Here is a 19773-nt window from a genome sequence, read left to right as displayed (position 1 = left end):
CCATCACCACCGATGCCTCAGACATTGCTTGGGACGCTCACCTAGCAGGCAGGTGCACCCAAGGTCTTTGGGATGCCCAACACCTTCACTTACACATCAATCAGAAAGAAATGATGGCACTACAAAAGGCTCTGACATCCTTCAAACCCCATCGCAGGCCAGGGATTCTCCTTATAAAAACAGACAACACCACAGTAATGTGGTATATCAACAAACAGGGGTGACCCAATCTTACCCTCTGTGCAGGCTAGCCATGAACCTTTGGCTGACACCCACCTCCATGGGTATACACCTAATTGCCCAATACCTACCAGGGGTCAATAACACCCTGGCAGACTACCTAAGCAGAAACTTGCTGCACCCCCACGAATGGCAGCTCCACAGGGAAATCTTTCTGCAAATCACTCAGTAGTGGGGGACTCCATTGGTGGATCTCTTTGCTTCGCACCTCAACCACCAGCTAAAAAAGTTCTGTACCAGGGAGTATCACCTCCTAGCGTGGAAGGTGGATGCCTTGACCTTCCCCTGGAACTCCCTCTTTGTGTACACATTCCCTCCTCTGCCTCTTATTCCCAAGGTCCTGATCAAAATAAGGGAGGAGAGACCAAAGGCCATCCTCATTGCTCCAGATTGGCCCAGACAGCATTGGTATCCCTTACTGCACAGCCTGACCTTACAGCCCCCAAGCTTCTTCCCCTGATCTCAGACCTCTTGACCCAGGTGAGGGGGGTAGACACTGCACCCAGACTTGCAGACCCTCAGTCTTTCAGCATGGCTTATACCTTAAAAGCTAACAAGGAGTCCCTGTTAAGCAAACAGGTCCTAGACATTATCACAGAGGCCAGAAGGCCCAGCACCAGGTAATCTTATGCAGCAGAATGGAAAAGATTCTTCTCCTGGAGCCAGTCCAGAGGGGCCAGTACCTCACATCCTTCCATCCCTCTTATCGGGTCTATATTAGAACACAGAACAATCAAAATGTCAAGTGTTCTAATATCGACCCGTTTTCAGTGAACACTGAAAATATCGAAGAAACAGAAAACCAAATTTTTTCCTTTTTTAGGGGTGGAAAGTTATGGGTCGGGGTCAGGTAAGTGTGCGATTGTGTGGACGTGAGGGTTAGGGCGGGTTAGGTGAGTTAGGGTTAGGGCACAGGTCAGGTAAGTGTGCGATTGTGTGGACGTGAGGGTTAGGGTGGGGTGAGGTGACTGTGCGATAGTGATGGACCTTAGGGTTAGGGTTTGGGTTAAGGTAAGTGGATAGTTAGTGGTGTACGTATAGTTTAGTGTAGGGTTAGGTGTAAGAGTTTAGATGTATGTGTATGGATTGCTGTTTGTTTGGTGTGCTTGTGTTGTTTGTATGTGTTTTGTAACAGCAAATTTTTTCCCTAGGAAAAAGTTTGCTGTTCTGAATGTTCAATGTTTTGTATTTTCGATTGATAGGGTTCGATATTAGAGCACTCGACATTTTGAATGTCTTGGATTACCTAGCCAAGTTGCTCAAAAGTGGCCTCTCCTCTTCTATTAAAGTCCATGCCTCAGCCGTTTCACCCCATTACGATTCAGATCCACCCCTTTTAGGGTAAATACCCCTGCCGTTGTTGGTAGTTTTGCTGTTTAAAAGAAAAAGAAAAATATGTTTCCCCTCTGTCCTTTTCTTTTCCAAGCTATGGCTAAGATGATTTAAAAAATGCACTCCCTGTGGGCACAACATTCCAAATTCTGATGCCCACAGGGAGTGCGTTTATTGTCTAGGAGTAGCACACTTCAGTTCTAATTGTGTTATCTGTGCTGCTTTTAATTCTAGAGCAGTTGCGGATAGGAGGAACACGTTGGTCCTCAAGAGATTACTACCCCCTTCTTCTGCTTCCTCCTGTGGGGCTCAAACCCCCAGCAAACATTCTAAAGCTCCATTGGAGCCTAGAATGAGGTTCCCTCCATGATCTTTGAAGACTCCTTCTACCTCTTTGACTTTGGAGCCTCTTCAGATGATTCAAAGATCTTCAGAGCCTACTTCCTTGGATTCAAAAAGGAAAACTTCAGATCATAAGCCTTGGATCCGATAATTGCATCAAGTAAATCTCCAATACAGCCATCAGATCCGAAAATAAATGATCCGATCTCTGCTGCTTTAGAGACTCCCAGAACCCTCTCACCTGAGTTTGTGTTCGATCCAGTATCTCCTCTCCTCCATTACACTTTTCTGCAAACCACTCCAAGTAAACACTGTAGGCCATAGTCCACTACCTCATCACGTCCTACAGAAGTCTTTCCAAGGTCGAAGTGGATAGGATGATGAGGAAGTTCCTCAGAGCTTACATTCAGTTGGGGATTATTCCTGCTATGTCTCCCATTGGATCTGTGAGCATTCCTTCCACTTCCCATATAGTAATGTCCCTTTCTCTGATCCGTCCCACTGCTTCGGAGCTCTTGGATCTAAGAGTCCTGAGAGAATCGGTGTCAGAGCAGAAGAGTAACATCTTCGACTCCTGACAGTTTCCTTGACTGATTCTGCTCCTGTCCCCTCAGATTGAGATGAATCCTGGAGCCGAAGCATCAGCATCGGATTGGGGTGGTGGGATCTATTTCGATGTTGTCAGAGCCGTTCTTCCCCCTTGGAGTCTCAGAGTTAGATAGCTCAGCTCCAACTCTCTCCTCAAGGTATGGATTGGGACAGAGTCAGGGCTTGTCTCCTTTGGAAGTTTCAGCTCCAATGTGGCCAGCCACGACTTCTCCACGTTCGTCTGCCTTTGAGGTACTGGAGAGGGATTTCTCTCATCCAAAAGACTCTATCTCTCTCTTTCTTCATTGGATCCTATGTCTGTTGCTGTAGTAAGTCCAAGCTCTGATCCCATCAGACCTATTCTACAGGGACAGCCAGTACCAACTAGCATCCAGACAGTTCCAGTAGAGGAACTTCCTCTCTCTTCAGACACCTTCCCAGAGCATTCTGCTGAGGAGGTTCCCATAAGAGAACGTGCAAAATGAGGCACATAGACTCCTCTTTGGAATCTCTCACAGAAAGGTGGGTGGTCCTCAGATACTCCTTCCCCTGAAGACAAACTCCTGTCATACCAGATAGTGTTTCTGGAATTCACCCAGAAGAATGTTTCATTGGCTAGGGAATTCCTAGAATTTTTGGGACTGATGGCATTCATGATTCTCATTGTACCATGTACTCATCTTAACATGAGAAAAATTCAGTGGGCTGTCCAAAATTGTTGGTTGCAGCACATTCATTCCCTGGAATCCCAGTTGCCAGTGCTACCCTTCTTCAGTCTAGAATTACAGTATTGTAGAGATCAACTAAGTATCAGTCTAGGGCTTTCTTTCTTCCCTCAGATGCCATTACAGTCTGTCCAGACAGATTTGGTTGATTTTGCCTGGGATGTGTCATTAGAGTTTAAATGCTAGCCACTTGTAGGCTGAAGGATGTACAGAAGCACATCATTATCTAGGAGTTGTTGCCAGGGTTTCATACCTTGAATGCACCTCACCACCTTTGAACCGTGGGTAGTTTCAGACATAACCACAATGATGTGGTACTTCAAGAAACTAGGGGCTACAAGGTCTTACCCCCTGTGCCAGCTGACAGTGATAGCCTGGTGGTGGGCTTCTAAGTATTCTCTGTCTTTTCAGGCATCAAACATCCCTTCAAAGCAAAACATTGTGGCAGACAAACTGAACAAATCTTAAGCAGACCAGTGCGAATGGAAGCTCAAGGCTGTGGAGTTCCAGGATCTAGTCCTGATGTGGAGAGTACTTGTAATTGATTTTTTCAACTCCTTTAAAAACTGACAACTGAATAGATTCTGTTCCAGACATTCTTGCAGCCATGCTTGAAGGACAGACGCATTCTCAATCTCCAGGATTGGAATGTTTCTGTATGTGTTCCCACCCTTTCTGCTGATTCACAAGGTACTTCTGAAAGTTCAAAAAGAAATGCCAAAGATAAGTGTGGTGACCCCCTTGTTAACCCAAGCAATTTTTGTTCTTCCCTGTTTATATATTGGCTAAGGGCAATTACCACGGACCTTCTCACACAATGAACCTTCTCACACAGTCTCAGGGGTGACTGGTGCACCTGATTTGGAGAAATGTTTGTTGTCAGCCTTGATGATAATGTCTTGATTCTGATTAGGCACTTGTTTCTTGAGGATGTGAAGCAGGTGTTGGAGAAGGCCAGCAAACATGCTGTTATAGAATCTTATGTTTACAAATGGAGAGTTTTTTTAAGTGGTGCCTCAATGGAAACAGATGGTATGTTGTGGTTAATATCCCTTTGGTCTTGAAATATTGGTGTGAGCTACTTCAGGATGGCTTGGCCAATATGTCCTTTAAGGTGCATTTAGTGGACAGCTCTGCCAGTGAATCCCCTTCTTCCTTTCTTCTTGTTTGGTAAGAGTTAATGAAAGGAGTATTGCATATAAGATCCCCTCACAAGCAAATCCCTCCTTTGTTGGTTCTCAGCTATGTTCCTGAAAATTTGACCTTATTACTCTTTGAGCTTATACTTATCTTAAGTTTTGCTTATTGCTCTGACATCTACAAGGTGAGTTTCTGAGCTGCAAGCACTCATGGTGGGACAACCTTGCCTGACTTTCCTCTTGGAGAGGGTTATGTTACGCACTTATCTTTTTTCAGGCCAAAAATGGTTTATGTGTTCTCTTTCTGCCAGTCTTTTAATGTTCTTGTGTTCTTTCTGGAGCTCAAGAATAAGAGATGGATGTTACTTTATTCCGTGGATGTGAATAAACAGCTCTGGTACTACCTTGATAGAATAAAGCCTTTTAGGAAGGCTGAAAGGCTTTTTATTTCCCTTTCTTTGGCAAAGAAATGCTAACCTGTCTGTAAGCAATTAATTGCAGTTGGGTTGTCCTCTGGTATTATTTTTGTTACACCTACCATATCAAGGCAAATCCTGGCAAGTTAAAGCCAATTTTCATCAGGGCCTTTTCCTGTTCAATGAAATTTTGGAAAGGAGTGGACTCTAGAAGTATTCTGTAGGCAGCAACTTGGTCCTCCGTTCTTACCTTCATGAAACACTGCAAACTAGATGCTTTTCTAGATTCAGTGCAGGCTTTGCCAGGACCCTTCTCCAGGAATTCCTTGACCCTTATCTTTCCTACTGTCAGGGTGAGAAAGCTTTGGCAATACACCCATATACCAATATGGCAGTGTGTTTGTTGAACATAGTACAGTTGCATAAGTTCTACATACCTTAAACAGTAGGTGTTTGTAGAATACACCGCCTTACTGTCAGTAACCATCCAGCATCCTCCTTTTGTTGGGTGCATGTAGTTGGCTGTTGAAGTTACTGTTGTGTTGTTGTTCAGTAAACTTTGTTGTTGTGTGTGGTATTTGGTATGGAAAAGTAAGGATTCGCAAAGCTTATGTTCTCAACTGCACTTCCTGCTGAATCATAGAAAACTGAAAAGGTCCTGTCTGTGAGTGTGAAGGGCTGTCCTGGTCCTTCCCGGTAACTGATCCTTCTCACTCACAGAAGGGCAGTGGGAGGAGTTCTGAGCTTTGACAGACTGCTAGAGGAAGAATAAGGTACTACCCATATGCCAGTAAGGCAGTGTGTTCTATGAACATCTGCTGTTACAGGTAAGTGTAAATTAAGCAGCTGTACTTCCTTTTCTTCTAGATGTATTACAGTCCACTGTTGTAAGTAGTAATTTCAGCTGTCTGGAATAGTATCGTCCAGGCACAACCTTACCTTTCCATTTGCTATTGCCCTAGTGGCTGTCACTGTGCTGCTTCTACAGAAGTTCTCCTGGTTCTTCTTTCACCGCAAGGAGCATTGCTTGTTTCATCCAGCACATCACTGTTTCTCCTGATGTGACATTAAAAGCTGTGTCTGAACAGTTCATCCTTCTTTCCTTTTTTAGTTACTGTTCATCAGAACATCTTCAGTAATTTCCTGTGCAGCTGCTTTTGTTACAGTAGTCCACAACATTTCAGTTTATGAGTTTTAACAGTTTTGTCTCCTCCAACTGAAACATGTACTTCCATTTTTTGATAACTACAAAATTATAGCATTTTCTGTTACCTGGGGTTCCACATGCATCCCCTAAGTCATTCTCTCACTTGAGAACTCTGCCATACTCCCACAATTTCCCCAATATCCATGACACACTTTTCTCAGTTTCTATAACTATCAGCTTGGGTCTGTCCTGAAAGTAATCCATAGTCCAAGTGGGACTAGCCCAGTTTACATAAGTAAGTTCTTGAAAGTAAAGGCAGGGATTCCTGCTTATCTGAAATTCCAGAATGACATTGACTCCAACAAAATTAAAAGTTAACTTCTCAGGGGTAAGTGAATTTGAGATAGCTGACTAGAACAATTATGTTGGACTGTAGTTGATCTCATGATTATTTTCTGTCTTCATCTAAACAAACTCATAACAAGATTGCCACTTTGCCTAGGTCTCTCTTTAATGTCTTTCATCTGCCAACTAGTAGCTCCTTACTGCAAACAGGTGGAGGTCTGACTGCAGCCCTAGCAGCTGGGGTTTTGTTAGTGATCTTAGGTGTTAGATGAGGTGACCAGGGGAGAGCAGGTGCGAGTAGCTTATGTAATTTCATCTGTCCCGTGAGAAGGCAGGTGGCTAGGTCTGTTGCATGAGCCCCACTTTCAGAAGTCAAAAGGTAGCTACAGTAGGATCAGCTGTTAGGTGAGCTCTTAATCCAGAAATTGGTATGTCAAAATGCAGAGTAAGTGGTGTGACATTGAAGGCTTTTCTGTGGTGGAGAGCTTGTTGATGGAACTAGGGGGAAAAAACAGGTGAAACAGTGAGTAATGGTAACAGCACAGGGTCCAGGTCATGTCCCCACTGCTTGGCTCGTGTAGGACAAATGGGCAAATGAAAGAGACTGTACTTTTTTTACTTCTTTCTTCTTGTTCAGTTTTAAGAAATGTAGACACTGCAATTTTAAAAGAGAAGAAAGCCTGGACAAAAGAGCATGAAATAAGTAAAATTGATATGCTTTTTCTTACTTTTGCATAGGGGAATCACTGGATTAAGGGTCTTTATTTGATCTAACAAAATGTTTTAACGGCAAGTAACTAAATAAAAGAACATTGAATGTAATTACTTTTTTCTTTTATTGAATAAATGTTCACAGTGAAACTTGTAGCTAAAGGCAACTGTGTATCTGGTTCTAATGTTTATTTGGAGACAAGCTAATAAAGGCAACAAAAAAACAGAAGTTTCTGAAAGCATTCCAGTTTTCTACATCTGGGAGAGGAATAAAAATGACATAAAAGCAGACAGCACTTAGTGTAAATAGAAGCACAGGCTATAAGATGCACTTTAGCATGTTTAACCTTCATTATAAGTCAGTTAAGGTCTGTGAGTTTAGCCGTCAATCTGGGACAGTTGTTCCTATTAGGAGAATTAAACTTTCATTATTTGAAGATGTACATAGTTCTGTGTGTTTTCATTAAGCTAGTAGGTTATGGGGGTGTTGCTTGTGTGTGCGTGTATGTGCATGTGTGTGCCTGTGTGTGTGTGTGTGTGTGTGTGTGTGTGTGTGTGTGTGTGTGTGTGTGTGTGTGTGTGTGTGTGTTTTGTTTAAGGGTTTTCTTTAAAACAAAAAGTCTTCTAAGAAGTGACATGGGTGCAAATTGATATGACAAGAAACAGCTGTAAAAAAAGATTAACCTACACATCATTGGTTTATGCATGTAACACGTGAACTGAAACTGCACATTAAAAAAGCTATTATACGTATCAGGTGGGAATAATAACTTTTTATTATAATGACAATACTTTCCTATTAGTTTTAAATGTGCACGATCTTACAAGTATGTACAAAAAAGAAAGAGTTGTGAAGTATATTAAAAATGCAATGTGCATATAGCTATGCTACTGGAGTCACATTTGGAAAGAACTGATAATGTGGATTTGATAAAAGAAAGGATTTCAGGATGGTTAATCAGCAGAACGTCTGGGACAAAGGAAAAGGGGAGTGTCTATAGTGATTGATAGAGGTGCTCCACTAGTAATAGAAGAGGGAAAAAGATAATAATGGTAGATTTATAGTATTAAGGGGCTACTGGCAGGGAAGAGGATTACCCTGGCATCCATTTATATTTCACCTAAAACTGCTACAATGGAGATTAAGAAAATTCTAGGGAAATAATCAGCTTTCAGCAAGGAATATTATTTATAGGTGGGGAATGAATTTGAGTTACAACAGTGAGGATGTATCTGGGAAGCCTAGAGTGGAAAATATACCAAAAAAAAGGTAGATTTATGAAGCAATTTATGAAAATATTTAGCATGGAAGATGTGAATTTAGTAGTAGGAGCTCAGAAACATTTTACATATTCTCCAGGGTACAAAAACTGGGGTAAGCTAGACAGAAATTATGTTTCACAGGAATATGTACATTTAATTGAAAGTTTTGATTTATACTGCGGTGGTGGTGCTGCAGTAGCGCTGTTGCCTCATAGCAATATGTTGTCCTGTTCGATTCTCAGCTAGAGCGTCTTCTGTGTGGAGGCATACGTGAATGGGGCGTGCCTTCGTTGAAGGTTGTGCGTCAGGGCTGGTAACCCAGTACGTAAAAATCCACTACCAATTACTAGCGAACCGGAGTTCCGCTGTGGCGACCCCTAACCGAGAAAAGCCGAAAGACACAATTGAAAGTTTTGATATGCATCCAATAACTATTTCAGATCATATGCCAATAAAAACTAAATTAAAAATGCAGGATAATGAAAGAAAAATGAGGCACTGGCGCTTCACCATATATTTGTTAAACAGATTTAAGGAATGGGTGGTGGAAAATGTTCAGGAGTTATTGGGGATGATATAAATATATTTAGAAAATATAGCTAGGGAGTGGGATAAAGTGAAAGTGGAGTTTAAAAATAGGGTAGAAACAAAAAAAATATGGTTAAGAAGTGATGAGAATTATTTGGAGGGACTGACAAAGGTTAAGGCTTTGCAGAATGGGGAAATCTCACAAAACACGAATAGGTGCAGCTGCAGAGTGCTAAAGAGAAATTAAGGGATTACTTCAGTAATATGCATGAATTTAGAAAGATTGCTGGTAAGCAACTGTTTTTTGATAGTAACTCGAGAGCACAAAAGCTTTTGGCACAGTGGCCCAGGCAACAGAAAGTAGAAGAGGTTGGTGCCAAGTTTATGGAGCCTGTAGAGGTGTTAGAAATATTTCAGAAATTTTATAAAAATCTGTATAAAGTAGAGAAATGTGGAAATTAAGAAAAAGCACAAATGGAATTGTTTATGGAAGAATGAAATATGCCAAGGTTAGAGGTAAATGAAGCTCAATTACTAACAGTTAGGATAGGAAGAGATGAGATAAAAATGGTGATGTATAATTGATCTACAGGAAGGCTTCCAGGAATAGGTAGTATTCCTGTAGAAGTTTGGACACTAGGAGGGAAGAAAGTGATAAAGATCTGGAAGGTTTTGTTTAAAAGTATTTTAAAAGGAGAAAAAGCTCCAACATCCTGGAAGAAAGCTGTAATACCTAGAGATGGTAAAGGCCCATCACACCCAGCTTCATATAGGCCCATTTCGATTCCAAAGCATGAATATTAAATATTTACTTCAGTAATGGCTAAACAAATGGCAAAGGTGATGCCAAAATTGGTAGCTGTGGATCAATGGGTTTTTTGAGGAGAAGAGGCAAATATTTGACAACATTAATAGAACAATGATGATCCAGATAGAAACAGAATGCAAGAAAGTACCACTGTTTGGGGGTCTTGATGCAGAAAAAGCATTCAACAGAGTAAGCTGGAATTTTATGAGTGGGGCAAAGGAAACATTTGCATTCCCTGATAAAATAATATGGTTGATTAGGAGGATAGCTGATGGAATTAGAGGTGAAAATTAAAGGGGGGGGTATCATCTCTGATAAGTTCTGTTTGAGAAGAGTAACCAGGCAGTAGTATCCTATTTTTCCTTTGTTTGTGTTATATTTATAATCATTGGACTCAGAAATTCAACGATATAATTGGTATGGTAATCAAAAAAAGTTGGCTTTACTTGCTGAGGATCTTATTTTGTACCTAATAAAACCAATAAGGATATTTCAGTGTTGTGGAACATGCTGAGACAGTTTCAAGTATTTTTGGGATACAAAGTATGAAGATAAAACAAAGTAGGTAAATTATCTACCCACACACACATTGGTTCAGTAATACCCAAATTTATGAGGAGAGGATAAAATGAAGTACTTAGGAGTATGGATTAAAAAGGATTATGTTATGGCAGCTAAGGATATGTGGGAAGAGACTAAACAAAAGATAATACAAAAACTCAGAAATTGGAGTCTCTGTTTTATTGATATGGATTTATTTATTTTTATTTATGTATTTATTTGACACTTGTTGACTAAGATTTTCCAAATTGGACAGAGCCCTTTTTCAGCTGAGGCCCGGGAAGAAAAGCTCCAGTGTACAAAAAATAGAAGATTACAAACTTCAGTAAATATGCAGTACAATGAGAATTGCCTGTCAAATGCATTTACAATAATGGAGGCAAGCAAGAGTTAATCACAAATAAAGTTAGTCAGATTCTTATAAAAGTAAATGTACATTCAAGGCAAGAGATAATGTTATAAGAGTATCACATTCTTGAAGGGTAGCAGAAGGTGATAGGACAAGCAAAAATGTTTTTTGGGAGGGTGATAGAAGGAGTTTGTGTTGAGAGATGATGTGAGATGTTAAGATAATAGTTAATATAGTGAAGGCCCAAGTATGAATAGCTGGATAGCCTGTAGAGAGTCATGAAAGATTATCTACTTTATCTACATGAAAGATTATCTACTTACTGACAGGAGGTGGATAGGAGAGAGGAGGCCTGAGGAGGATGGTTAGGATGATGGAATTAGTAAGGTGAAAGGAAAAAAGATGAGATGGATAAAGGGATGAAGAAGAGAGGGTGAGGGAGGTGTGTAGTTACCCAGATTTGTGCAAGGTTCAAGGGGTGAGGGTACAGGGGCATATTGTGAGGTGGGTTAGGTAACATTTGGGAGAGATCTTGAATGTGTGGGTCTGAGGCATGCTTCTTGAAGTCAAGGGAAGCTTGTTCCAGAGGATGGCTGGAGAGTAGCTGTATAAATGTTGTCCAGCAGATTTGTTTGGTTTGTGAATTTGCAGCAGGCATTGATAAGAACTCCTAAGAGATCGAGTGGGGGTATAGCATGAGACTAGTGAGGAAAGACTTGGACAGGAGGAGGGTTTATTGAGAATGGAGTTGGGTAAGTCTGAAGTGGTTTGGAAACTCAAGCCAGTGAGGGCCAGGCAGTGGTGAGATTTGGATGGAACGTTTGCAGCAAATCTGGCCACTTTGTTATAGGTAGATTCAGATTTGGAGAGTAGTGTAGATTGGAGGTTAGTAAAGATTTATGAGCTATAGAAGAGGCTGGGAAGGAGGTAGGCGTAGGCTAGTGTTATTCTGGATTCAGGGGTGAGGAATTATTTGTTTTTGTAAAGGAAACCAAGCTTTTGGTCGGTTTTCTTAATGCAGTGATGAATGTGAAGATCAAATTTAAGCTGGTCATCTATGATTACTCCGAGGAGCTTTGTGTTTCTGGAGCTGTTATGGTGTTGTTGAGTGAAGAGATGGTGAAAGAGGATTTAAGATGAGAGTGAGATTTTGGGAGACAGAGTAAGACTTTTGTTTTTTTTTGGGGGGGGTTGAGTATGAGCTGGTGTTTTGTTAGCCAGGTTTCATTGAGGTTAAATGATGATTGTGTGAGGGTTAGTAGTTCAGTTAGATTGTCAGCTATGGATATAATGGTAGAGTAGTCAGCGTACTGTATGAGGAAGATTGGGGACAGGATTTGTGGAGTTCGTTGGTAAAGATGTTAAAAAGTAGGGGTCCAAGGATGAATCCCTGTGGGACACCTGTTTTGATGGGGAGGAAGGGGGAGAGAGCAAAGAGTCATTTGACAGATTGGTACTGATCTGAGAGGTAGCTGCTAAAGCAGGATATAGTTGCTGTGGAGAGGTTAAGTTGAGAGATTTCTGAGAGAAGGATTGTGTAAGAGACAGTGTCAAAGGCTTTGGGCAAAACTAAGAATAGGCATGAAATGAGTTTGTTGTTATCTATGGCTAGGGAGATGGTGTGGGTGAAGGAGATGAAAGCAGTGGAGGTGCTGTGGTGTGGGTGAAAGCCATGTTGGGTAGGGGTGATCAGGTTGCCTTGTAGGAGGTGGGCCATGATTTGTTTATGTACACAGTGTTCTAAAATTTTGGAGAGGGGAGAAAGTATAGCAGTTGGTCGAAAGTTTGAGAGTTCAAAGAAATTGCTGCCTTTGTGTATAGGTATTGTATAGAATTTTTTCCAAAGAGATGGAACAGTAGATTCAGTGATAGAGGGGTTGATTAGGATGGAAACTGGAAATGCTATGGATGGTGCAGCGAGTTTTAGGAAGAGAGATGTCAGGTTGTCTGCTGAGGGGGATCAGGGTTTGCGCTTGAGGAGGAGTTTTTTAATGTAGCTGATAGGGACAGTTTTTAGAGAGGAGGTGTTATCTAGAGGGGGTGTTGTAGAGTGTGAGGGATGGGGTGAGAGAGAAGTCTGCATTAGTTGACTTATGGTCAGTTATTGGGGCAAGGGCTGGGAGTGGATGGATTTCCTGGGTGGAGAATTTGGTTGATAGTGTCCCAGAATTTTTTAGGGTTTCTGGATTGTGTGGACTGAGGTTGGTGGATAGCAAGATGCAAGCAGTGAAAATGTTTTTATTCTTTTTAGTTTTATAACAAGGTCCGGTATATTTTCATCAACCAGCGGAGAAGTTGTGGACAGCACTTAAAGAGTTGAAAGAATTTATCTGTGAGGGGAAGAGGGCAAGAGTCATTTGGGAAAGTTGATCCTTCCAATAGAACGAGCTGGTTTGGGATTACCTGGTTTATAGGGGAATTTCAGAGCTACACAGTTAATTCAAACTGGAAAGGGATGATGGGGAAATATGGGGTAAGCTCAAGAAATAGGGAGAGACTGGGGTTTGGATGCAGGTCCTTAAACTGAATAATAATAACCATGTAGAATATTATATTCATATTTGTTTTTGTACATAGTTTGTTTGATCTTTGACTTTAAAAAAAAGAAAACATGTTTGAGCAAAAAAAAGAATATTATATTCATAAAGCAGCAGAAAGTATCCTAAGATCTAAGCCAACACAGGAGTCTACTAATAGGGATGTCTGCAATTAGGGCTACAGAGAATAGACAAGAGGGGACAGGAATTTACTGGAGAAAACTGGCAAAGGAACCAATGTACTGGGAGCAAATAATTAGAGAGGGAAAGGTAATAGAATGGGAAGAGACCAAGAATTTGTATGGACTGCAGGCTAGAGACTGCCTTCCCTATCAAAGATTGATGTCAGAGTATAGGCAAAGAAAAATGAACAGAGGGGCCCTAAGCGAAAGACTAGCATTGGTAGAGTTTTTATAGACTCTAGAAGAGAAGCTGCTATTAAAAAAGGATGATTAGTAGGGCATATAAAATGCTGCATGTTAACTGTAGGAATCAATCAAAAGAGGTTAGAAAGGATTGGAAAGAGAGATTGGATAAGCAATCAGAAGGAAACAATGGGTGGATATGTGTGTGACTTCCAAATATGCAAAGTGTAGAGTTTTCAGGATCTTTGCTTGGAAGTGTTTGCACAGGTATTTTTATACTCCAAACAGACTCAAAAGAATTTTTCCGCAGGAATGTTGGAGGTGTGATTGAAAATAAAGAGGTAATTGGGAACATATTTTTTGGGAGTGTAATGAGTTAGCAGACTTTAAAAATTCCCTGCAGATTACTATGTCAGAAATATTGGGTGAGTAAATTGTTGTAACCAAGGAAATTATTTTTTGAGCTGTGGTACGGAATCAGAATTGCTTAGATAGAGTAAGGCCTTGCTGAGTTTAATTCTGGTGGCTGCCAAGAAAGAAATTACTAGAAAATGGAAATCGAAGTCTAAACCAACCGTGCTAGAAGTAGTGAATATAGTAACAGGAATGTACTTCTGAACATTGAAGTACACAAATCTCTAATGCGTAATGATCGATCACTAAAGATCAAATGCCAAAACACTGTAAAAAAGAAAAAACATATTTCTTGCAGAGGGGCAAGCCCCCCCCCCACACCGTCCATGTGGGGGCTCCCCCCAAACCCCCTGCTAATTATATATACCAAATCCGAGATCACTGTATAGTGGGAAAGGGCAAATTCCCTCATCCCCACTGTGTACAGTCTTGTATGGACTTAACAATGGCAGATGCAATCAAATGAGTTTCAGTCACTTTTGCTAGTGTTGAAATACTTTAGAGATTATGAAAGTTCCATAATATGGAGTGTTTCCAGTAACAGAGAAAAAAAAATTGGAAGTGGGATCTTTAAGGAGCAAATTACATAGAAATAATGGGAATTGAGAACAGTACATGCAGAGTAACGTTTTTGGGGAGAGTTATGTAATGTTTGACTGACAGTGACTGTACAGAAGATAATCGGTGATGTGTAATGTTTGCAACTGAAAATATATCAACATGATTTATTTTCATTTATGTAAGTATATAATTGCCTATGTCATAAGTGATAATTCAATAAAGATGTTTCTTGTTAAAAAAAAAAATTCCATTCCTGTCATGACCCTACACTCACATGCAGATGCTACCTAAAATTGTATTTTTAATCATGTAAAGATAGGTGAGAAAAGTTTGTGTTGCCTGCATATATTTGTTTGTTTTCCCTGAAGTAAGTCAGTTGTGATTTCCTGTAAAAACATATTTATTTCTTTTTTACCCTCTTTTCTCTGCAGTTCCCTGTTGACCATCAAGTCCTCCCTCCAGTTAGTTAACAGACTTGCTTGTTTCCCTCTGAACAAGAACCCAGTGGCCTATGTGATGCTCATTATTCCTATACCTTTAGTGGCATTTTGGATTATCTGCCACGATATCCCAGTACTGGACAGTTTTCAAAAGCTCAGATTCCCCTCACTGTCTCTTCCTGTGACAGCTGATTGGCTGTGTGTATCATGAAAAGAGGAAGCTTTCAGCTGTCACAGGAATTGAGTAAGCTTTTTGTGCCGTCCAAAGAAGAAAGTCGGTCGGACTGTTTTTCAGAATCCAGTGTCTTGTGGCTGTATGGCTCAGATGAGCCCCATTTGGGGATCCCCCTCCTTTGTGTCTTTTTTTTGGTCAAACAGTTTATGAAAGGAGTGTTAGATGAGACCCCCTTGAAAGCAAATTCCTCCTCCCTGGGATCTCAGCTTTGTTCATGAATAATTGACCTAGTCTGTATTTTTTGAACCTGCCTCTTAAACTGGTCTACAGTTCATTACTTGGATGAATGTTTTATTAATTTCTCAGATATCTAGAAGTAGTTTCTCTGAGCTGCAAACTGTCATGGTGGGCCAAACCTATCTAATTTTTCACAAGAAAAGGGTTGTGTTATGCACTAATCCATCATTCATGCCTAAAGTTGTTTTTGAATTTACCTTGAATCAAGCAAACAGTCTCTCATTGTTCTATCCTGTACCTCAAAACAAGGGAGAAAACATTCTACACATTGGCTACAGATAGGCAGCTCAGATGCTACCATGACAGAACAAATCCCTTTAGGAGTGATGAACAGTTGTTTGTCTCCTGTACAGTTGCTAAAAAAGGTCAGTCTGTCTCTAAGCAAACTGTTGCACAATGGCTGCCCTCTGCTATTGTTTTCTGTTACTCCCACAATGGAAATCTCTTTCAGGCAAGGTTAAAGCTTACTTGACTAGGGCCGTATCCTCTTTTATGGATATTGGAAAGGGTGGACTCTAGAGCATTCTAGAAGTAGTCACCTGGTCCTCTGGTTATACCTTCACAAAGCACTACAAACTGGGTTGCCCTTTCAAGGTCCAGAACAGGCTTTGCTATGAACATTCTCCTGGGACTTCTGGATCCTTATTCTTTAACCTTCCACGGAGGGTAAGCTTTGGGAATCTAGCCAAAATGTCACTGAGGCAGCAGAAATGATGAAGACAGTACAGTTATACAAGTCCTACTTACCTGTAACAGTACATGTTTGAATTGCTCACAGCCTCAGTGGTAGCATCTACCCATCATCTCCCAAATTGTGCAGAGCTGAGGTGGGTTTCAACCTATTTGATTCTGTTGTTTTGGAATTGTTTTTTATATGGTATTCTGATTGGCTGTGAATTTACTCTTGTTGGATGATACTGGCTTCAGATTCTTTCCTCTCCTTCTTTGTGGAAGTTTAAAGGCCTGAACACTCACTTCCTCTGACAGCTGAAAGCTTGCCTTTCAGGATATAGTCAACAAATCAGCTGTCACAGAAAGTGTGACTGAGGGAAAGATGAGCTTTTGAAAGCTGGCCAGTACTGGGTTACCTTGACAGGTACACAAAAATGTCACTGCGGCAGTGAGGAATTCATACATTTACTGTTGCAGGTAAGTAGGACTTACGCAACTGTACTTTCTCAAGGGGTGAGAGTTGAACACACAGGAAAGTGGCACTGTCATGTGTGCTGAGAGATGAGGGTTTTTCACTTAGGGCCTATGTTCCTCACACATGCTGATAGCATCTGAGCGAAGGATGTACAATAGACTCCTGTGATGTATGCCCATCCCTGTTTCTGTGACACTGTCATAGGCCCCTCCACCCTTGTGACAGTACCTTCAGTGTAATTCACCACTATCCAGCAGCATTTTTACCACTGAAAGCATGATCAGACAATTGCTTCTAGCCTCTCTCTGAAGAGGGGTGAGCAGGTAAAGCCTCATCATTCCATCATTCTACTCCACCTCTCTCCCACCAGTTCCTCCTAGTGCCATTGCCATGTGTCAACTCTGGGTCATGTGGGCTGTAGTTAGGGCTTTATATGTCTACTCCAAATGGGCTGGCACAATTACACATCCAGTGTTCCATGTGTGTGCCTTCCATTGATGCTGCCAGGGTTAGTATGACCTGGGTAGCAGTCCACAGTGTGTTCTGTGCTTTTGTCTCCAGTGACGAATGCCTTTCCTGTACTGCTGACCATGGAAGGAGATCAGATTTTTGCCTGTTCAGTTGTGCACTTTGCTTTTGGAAGCGAAATTAATAACAGTGTATAAAGAGACAGAGAGATGCATGTGCACACACATATGTGTGTTTTTATATATTCATATGTACAACTCATGCCTGTGCTTGTGATTTTATGTGTATGTGTGTGTGTGTGTGTGTGTGTGTGTGTGTGTGTGTGTGCATATATATATATATATATATATATATATATATATATATATATATATATATATATATACACACACCACATATATGTATGCACACATCACATATTTGTGTATGTAATATATATATATATATATATATATATATATATATATATATATATATATGTGTGTGTGTGTGTGTGTGTGTGTGTGGGTCTACTGCTTTTGGTCGAATTACATTTGGTTGAAAATGATTTCAGGCAACCCACTTCACCGAAAATGCATTTCACTGAAAACCCATTTAGTCAAATTCAGTTTGGTCGAAAATGGAATATAGCCCCTGTCCCAGAGGAGTCCGACCTTGGAGTGAGAATATAAAGTTGGGGGGGTGTGGGAGGCACAGCCCCTCACATTGGGGGGTGGGGGGGTGTACCCCCCACATAATTGCAGTGTATTCACTATTATATACTTGTGTATCCATTAAAAATACATTGAAACATATAACGTCAATAAAAACTAGTTGCAAAATGTGGGGGGCTGTGCCCCCACCTCCCTAACTATATATTATCACTCCAGAGTCGCACTGCAGTGGGGCAGGGGCTTTATTCCATTTTCGACCAAATGGAATTCGACCAAATGAGCTTTCAGTCAAATGAGCTTTCAGTGAAGTGGGCTGTCTGAAATAATTTTCGACTAAATGTAATTCGACCAAAAGCAGTAGACCTATATATATATATATGTGTATATATATATATATATATATATATATATATATATATATATATATATATATATATATATATATATATATATATATATATATATCCATATATATATATATATATAGAGAGAGAGAGAGAGAAAACGAGCGAGACAGAGAGAGAAAAATGCAATGATTCACATCTCTGTCTCTCTCTCTCTATATATATATATATATATATATATATATATATATATATATGTTGAGATATTTATATAATATATATATATATATATATATATATATATATATATATATATATATATATATATATATGTAGGGCATTACAGAATCTTGAAAGACCAAAATCCTGAAGATCAAAATCCCGAGACCAAACTCTTGAAAGTTCAAAATACTGAAAACTTAAAATACTGAAAATACACAGGATACCAACACTTGCTATATTCCAGCACAAGTACATACAGGAACATATTACCCTTCAACTGCACCCCCACTCCCCCTGCCACTTAAATATATCAACTCCAAGATTGCACTTAAGTACACTACTACTTATACTTGGAGAAGAGTAATATGGTTCGTGTTTTATTTGTTTCTGTATGTACTTGTGCTGGAATATAGCAAGTGTTGGTATAGGTTCATAGGTAGGTACTAGGTTATCTGCCCGAACACATTTATAAGCCTAGCCAGAATGTGTTGGCTTTCGCCTCCCTCTTAGATTAGTTCCCTGTGCCTCTGTCCAGCGGAGCCACTGAAGTGATCCCCGGGGTAAACTTTCTGTTTCTCATCCACTCGTCAAGGTTTCTCTTGAAGAGTGTTAGCGAGCAGCTCTGCCTAATGCAGATTGGAATCTTGTTACAAAGCATGGGAAGTCTCTAGAACAGGAATCTATCCCTCCAGCATGTCCTATTTATTGTTGTGGTGAGGTTTAGATCCCTAGAACGTGTGGCTCGAGGGGATAATGGTTTTCTTTAGGTGGAGCATGTCCATCAATTCTGGGTTGAACATGGCCTTGTATGTCAGGCAGAGATCACCTCTGAGTAGGCAGTATGCAACCGAGTACAGCTGGGGTTTCTTCAGTTGAGCTGCATTGGGCATCTGTTTGAGGCCAGTGATCCTCTTGATGAGATACTTCTGTGGTCTTTCCAGCTGTTGCAGGTGTCTTGTAAGGTGTATCCCAAATGGGGCATTGTACTCTGTGATGGGTCTGATGAGTGATGAGTAGAGGGGTACAATGACCTCTTTTGATCTGGATGTAACCCTTTTGTGATGAGGTGGGCCACAGAGAAGGATTTTATAGTCACTTTGGCAGTGTGATTATCAAAGGAGAGATTACTATCTACTTGGGTCCCCAGATCTCTTATTACGTCTTCTGTATTTAGGGGACTACCACTTATGTGGTAGTTTGTGGGTACTTTGTTTTTTCCAAAGGGGATGACTATGCACTTTTTGGCATTTAGCTTGAGGCCATGATTTTGACAGCAGGTATCTGTCTCACTGAGACCCTTTTGGAGGATGTCTGTGTCAGACAGAGAGTTAATTATAGCCCCTAATTTGCAGTCGTCTGCGAACTTGGTCAGCCATAGTCCTCCTTTGCTTGCCTGTACGTCTGAGAAGTACATGCCGAACAGGAGGGGTCCTAGGACTGAGCCCTGGGGAACGCCACTTGTAACCGGTTTAGAGTCGGATCTAGCTCTCACCATGTGGGTTCTGTCTGTGAGCCAGTTGGCAGCCCATCTTGTGATATAGGGGTTTATGTTCAGGCTGGTGAGCTTGTCTTTAGTACAAGAATGGGGAATGGTGTCGAAGTCCTTTGCAAGGTCTAGGTAGGCTGTGTGTACCACCTTTCCCTTGTCTATAGCCT

General features: G+C 40.8%; 1 protein-coding gene across 1 annotated transcript in view; it reads left to right on the top strand.

Annotated features, from left to right (window-relative positions):
* The window catches only part of LOC122791839 (PH and SEC7 domain-containing protein 3-like), a 2374133-nt gene that overhangs the window by 515237 nt on the left and 1839123 nt on the right, over nt 1-19773 (top strand). The gene's annotated exons all lie outside the window — the stretch shown is intronic.

Source organism: Protopterus annectens, chromosome 17.part0, assembly GCF_019279795.1.
Source record: "Protopterus annectens isolate FY-2018-M chromosome 17.part0, PAN1.0, whole genome shotgun sequence".
Classification (NCBI taxonomy): domain Eukaryota; kingdom Metazoa; phylum Chordata; order Ceratodontiformes; family Protopteridae; genus Protopterus; species Protopterus annectens.
This window is presented reverse-complemented; position numbering and strand designations above follow the sequence as displayed.